Here is a 6262-nt window from a genome sequence, read left to right as displayed (position 1 = left end):
GGTGAGTTGGAACGACGGATGAAGGCAGAGGTGAGGAGGGTGGGTGGATGTGGGTAGAGAGAGAGTGCAAGGCGAAGAGGAGGAGGAGAGGAAGGAAAACGGGTGGATGGTAGTGGGTGTTGGTGGGTGGAATCGGGGGAGAACAGAGGAGAACATAGAGTGTGTCGGGGACTAGGAGGGTGGATAGCTGACGGGGGCGAGGGGACGTGCAGCTCAGAGGGAGAACGGGCTGCCAGAAGGTGGATGGAGAGAGAGTGTGGCAGAGAGAAGGTGGAATGGGGCGGGAAGGCAGGGGAGAGAGATACGCGCACGGAGGGTGGTTTTCCTCGGCTGAGATATAGGCACCACCGACGCCGCGGTGGGTTATATCCTGGGCTAAGTAATACAAGGAAAAGTGCTACGTGAAGCCTTCCTATCCTCTCTACCCTTCGCACGTCCTCTTTCACTCCATTTCTCTCTCTTTCTCTCTCTCTCTCTCTCTCTTTCTCTTTCCCCTTCTCTTTCTCTCTCACCTTCTCTATTTTTCCCTTTTCCCGTGCTACTCCGCATGGGATCGTCCGTTCTCTTCCTCTTTTTCCTCCTCCTCCACCGGTACTACCGTTGCTCCGGCTCCTCCGCCTCTTTCTCTCCCCCATTCGTTTACCCACCGTCTTTTCTCTCTCGTTCTCTGTTTCCACGCTTTACGGTGCCGCAGTCTCAGCAGTAGTAGTAGCAGCAGCAGCAGCAGCAGCACAGGTGCACGACGCGATGCATTCTCGAGGGGAATGCATTGCGTGGATAGGGGGCCAGCTTTGTTGCTCTGACGAACAAGGCTGCCAGCCATCGCGAGAATAACTATGTAATGAATTACCGTTGGATGCTCATTAACGGATACTTTGGCGAATTATGTTGCGCACGGATGGCATGTGCTCGGAGAAAGATACCTTCCTGCACCCTCTGCCCCTCCGCCTCATCCACCGTCTCGCGCCCCGCAAAAACTGTCGGAGATAATTGTTTCGATCCTTTCGTGTCTCCGCGCGTTGTTCTTGCATTTCCGCCCAGTTTTCTCCTCTTCAATGCTTGCAAATTGAATCGCGAGGTGCCTCAAAATTACTAATAGAGCAAAACTTTGCTTGGGCATCAACGAGGATGAACTCGCGTGGCAAACAGCACTCGTAAGGAGAAATGAAAACGTCCAACGAGTGACAGTCTTTTTCTTTTCTTTTTCTCGTGCAAAGGCGAAGCGAGTAAAAGGTAAAGGCTGCATATACGAGGCGTATCTCAGAAATAAACGCCCGAGAGTTAGTTATAGTCGATAGAACTTATGAAAAGATTTTAATAAGGCTACGTAGATACGCGGTCTAGTCAAGGTTAGAATGTAAACGGTTCTCTTCGTTTTTTGAGGGAGCTTTTGGTAATGAGACGCAGATATTTTTAACTCCTTACTGGTATCGTTCGGTTCTAGTGGGATTAGTATGAATTATAAATGAGTTCGACTATTCAGCATTGGAGTAATATTAATTTAACGTTATATTAATTTGTACCCTGTACTTTACACGATAGGTGAAACAGAAAGAACAGGTGAAACGAGATACTCTAAAATTAAATAACATTTTTTGTGTTTCTTGCAATGCATAATTCTATTAATGAATTAAATTTGTAATTCTGGAACATTACGCATATATGGAGTGTATTACGTTAAATTCATTCATTAAACGCAAGTAGAATGCGACACGGAAGTTGAACACATACGTACAATAATAAATGTAATCTTATGGTTGTTATAATTTATGCGGGTATACTATCTGACGGACAAATGAGATTCGTTCTGATTTACCTATATGACTTATAGATTTATGAAACTGGAGATCTCACTAATTGACGATGCTATCTTTTAATTAAGAACGAGTATAGATAGGAAAAAATATGAAGTTGATCAGAAAATTTAGAAACTTTTAAACAGCTGATAAGATTCTTATTTCGTATTACTTTTATCAGAGTATGTACTTTAATCCGCAGTGCGTAATGTATATTACAAAATTGTTAAGCATAATAACATAAGTCCGCTTCGTCACGTTATATACAAAATCATAACAAGCACCACTAACCCACGCTTTTTCGAAAAGTTGAGGATAAAAGAGGAAAAAAAGTAATAAGTTAAAAAATATTACTAAACCCCTGTGCAGTGGTGTAGTTTGCACGTCAGCTCGAATCCCCATACGCATTATCACCGAAGACGGGGTTATTCCATGGCAAGCAAAATCCAGGGGAAAAATGCGAAGGAACCAGCTGAGGTAGTGGAAAGTCGAGATGGTAACTTGAGAGTGGATGACGCATAGATATAGGTTTCCCTGCCCGCGGCGAGAAAAATGTGAGTAAGAGAGGTTTGCGTAGTGGAGCCGCGTTCTTACGCGAACCTACCACCACGATAAACCGTATGAACGTAATGTTAAGTTGGCACCGAGCTCTTTGATAACTTCTAAATGATGCGAGGATGTCACCGTGGCCTCGTGTGTACACGTAACGCGTGTAAAAACGAAATTTCCGTCGCCATTCCAAAGGCCCTACGAATGCTACAAGGAAAAAGAAAAGCAAGAGACGATAGAAAAAACCTTGCACGATGATATTTTATTTTAAATTTTTGGCTTACGATCTTGTCAAGTAGAATCTCTTGCTACTCGGTTAGCACTTTCGGGTACAGTCTGTATAACGATAGAAGCTTGAAAACCGTAACCCATTTCTTCGGTCAGGGATCCTACTTTATAGTAAACATTGCCTTCTTTGTTATGATAAGAAAAGAAATTTAATATAACCTTTTGTTATCGGCATGCAATCTTTAAAATATTGGGTTTCCCTGGTTGTACTTCTCTTTCTCATACCAAGTACTCGCGAACCGTTCCGTTGTTACAACGAAAAGTGTAACGAATATTTTTTAGGACACCGTGCAGCTGGAAGTCTATTAAATATTAATAACAGCGTTGCACGCTAGCGTTCTCTTGGCTGTTAGGGCAAACAAGAAAATTGAAGTAGAATTTTGAATCTCAAGATACTTACGTGACGAGGAACCGGTAATTATAGTACCTAGAAAAGCTTGCCTTATGCTTGTTAAACAATTCAACAGCGGGAAATTTTAATTATCGTGATATAATGGAATATAGGTTTTATTATTATTTTGGGCTAGGAAAAAAGTCACTATCTTTTTTACTATTTTTCGTGTCTTGTATATATTTCTGTCGTATTTTGTACAACGCTGAACTTAATTCCGTTTTTAAAAACGGATGTAAAAAGATATTATAAAGACGAAACAGTATAGCTTCGTCTCTTAAATAAGTATGACTTCCTCCGAGAGAACTATACTAGAAATTGACAACTATATATGTATGCACACTGTACACGTACTTTAAAAGCTTCAATGTACGTAAGACAAAAATAACAATAGCTTGAGGTATAATAGGTTCGCGTAATAGGTCGAACAACTTTCTTGTAAAGATATGACATTCAAAACGTGACGAACACATTTGGATCTTCGAATTGCGACATCGCCTAACATCTTCCATGGTTTAGAATAAATCGTCACGCTTGGCAAGATGTATAACGATATAGGCTGCCCCTTTTCCCCCAGCGCCGATGACTAAAGTGAAATTAGCAAAAGTGAAAAGTAAAGACACCCTTTGGTGTCGCTAATGCCGCGGTCCAAGGGTGAGCATTCCTTCGCACAAGGGGTAGTCAAGATAAATTACATAACAATATAAGTAGGCGTCGAGAGTATGAGCCTGGAGGGGCGAAAACCCCTGGAGGAAGAAGAATAAAGAGCCATGCAAACAGTCCTCACGGAATTCACTCACCCCGACGAAAGTTGCTTCGAAAAAAGGTCGCGTTTGTTTAAAACGTATTTTAGCCCTTACCGCTTGAAAAAACCTCTCGCTATTTCCCCATTGATATTTTCTATGATATATATACATATGTATAACCATATTGTAGTATAATTTTTCTATTTTTAATTTGATAATAATAATATTAGAACATTAGAAATTTGAAGATGATTTCTCCCGACGAATATTTCTTTTCTTGTGGGTAATCAGACCCTCGAAGATATCAACAAAATTTAATTTTTATTCCGCGAATATCGTATTTTGTATATTTCAACGTATGCAAATCGACGCGAATTCGTTACTTGCTTATTCGTTCTTTCGTTATTCAGTCAATATAACTCAAGTAAGTTTATGCATTCTTGTTATGCATCGAGAATAAAAGGGAATGCATTCAAGAAATTTAAATGTGCATTTAAAAATGTAGCTATTCAATTGTTTCGAAGAATTCGTCTGATTATCTAAACTAACGAACTGTTTAACACAAAACATTGCCTGTTTCTAAGGAAAGTAATCGAAAACGTCCGTTTACGAGATAATCGTTCCTTTTGTCGGAATACCAAGAATTGAAATATCATTGACTATTTAATATTACTGTTTAACTCTAACTATTTAAACAGAATAAATTACGTACTTCCATGTGCAAATATAATTTACTCTGGCGATTCCATCATCGACAGTTCTTCTTAATTTAGAAAAACAGAGGTGGGAGGGAGAAGAAGAGAAAAAATCACGACGCGCGCGATGCAAATAGGGGCTTAGTTACCCGGCGCCGGAAAAACTGAAAATCTCGTCGCAAATTTTCATCCGCGGCTGCATCAAGAATTCCCTGCCTCGCGAACACGTGAATTTAAAGTGGCGAGCAATGGCAGGGGTGGCGAGCAGTAAGAAAAGCAAGGATCCTTGGGAAATAAATGCGTGACAAATACCAGGGACGTTTTAACAACGAGAACGTGGCCGTGGGAGCAAAGGACCATTCATTTAAGCCACATTGTTTCGGTTAATGCGTGACATGTGGTTGAAAAAACACGGTAAAACTCCAACAATGCACCAAGTGCCGACCCCTTTATCGTCCGGAGAGGGGTTAGCGATTCATCCCTTCATTATTCGGGAATTAGTAACCCCATTTCGTTTCCCCTCTCCGTTTCCTCGTCCACCCTCTTCGTCTTCGCTGCTCCCTGACCCTGTTATCTCGCTGGTCGCGTCTGCCTTTTCTATCGTTGCATCACACCGACTAACGCCAGACGAACTTTAAGTCGACTTTTAAACCCGATGAAATTTACTTCGAGCCGGAAATCATTTATAATTGAAACGTACCGCTGCTTCCTATTTTCCAAGGATATCGCGTGTAAAAAGGAAAACGTATTTCCGCAATCCGCCGTTTTACGTCCGAAATTTGAATTGTGAAATTCAATTTCAAAAATTTCACGAATTTACAAAGAAGAATTATTCGAAACCGTTTTCTTAAATTGACCATCTTGTAAATTATCTTCCGGTTTCTCAGCCGTTTCTCTCTCAATATTCATACGATTAAACACCCACGTCTTGTCATTTCCTATAGATCACGCGTTTTAACCGATAACACGACCAAGCCGGCGGTTCTCACGATGCAAAAGTCAAATAAAGCGATCGACGTGGAGCGTTCGATCGGCGGAGAAATCACGCGTGATTAAAATTTCACGAGTTGCACGAGCTGTCCTCCGAGCGAAAACGCGTCGATCCGGCCGTTGGCGTACGGGAGGCTGGTGTCGAAGACGCGCATTACCTAAACCATGAAACATCACACCGATCGGCGAGATCAACGTCACGCCGTGGCACCGGCGAAATTATTTATTTAGATTTAAACAAGCCAGCCACGGAGCTAGGCGCACATAGCGTACATACGTAGCGTACATACAGGCAGAGAGAAAGGCCGACACCTCGGCGCCGAACTCACCCTCCTGAGACTCTGCAGACTCACCTCCATCCCCCTTCCATACACCCTTTCAACCACCCCGCGGGCGAAGCATCCCAATGGCAGCCCCCGTTTCGCAAACCTACACCACCCTCCTCCACATCCTCCAACCTCCTTTCTGTATTCTCTCTCTCCCTCTCACCTACCGGCTCTACCATTCATCCTCTCGCTCGTGCTGCCTCTCTGATCTAGCTCCACTCTCTGCGTCTCTCTTTCCGTTCCTCGCGTTCTATCTCTCTCCTTCTCTCACCCTCTCTCGTTCACCCTCGCAGCCGTACTCTCTCGCTACGCTACTCGTCTCGACCCGACCATCCGCCCCCGTCCAACCACCCACCCACCAACCTACAACTCCTACGTACCGAGCGACCCTCGAGCTATCTCCAAAATCATCCCTTACATTCTAGAGCTCGGCGCGCTATCCTCCATAGAGGATAGAAGCGAGCGGAGTCGGACGTCGTCG

The sequence above is a fragment of the Bombus impatiens genome, unplaced genomic scaffold (assembly GCF_000188095.3).
Source record: "Bombus impatiens unplaced genomic scaffold, BIMP_2.2 scf_0481, whole genome shotgun sequence".
NCBI classification, from domain to species: domain Eukaryota; kingdom Metazoa; phylum Arthropoda; class Insecta; order Hymenoptera; family Apidae; genus Bombus; species Bombus impatiens.
The sequence above is the reverse complement of the archived record's forward strand: the minus strand, read 5'-3'. Positions refer to the sequence as shown.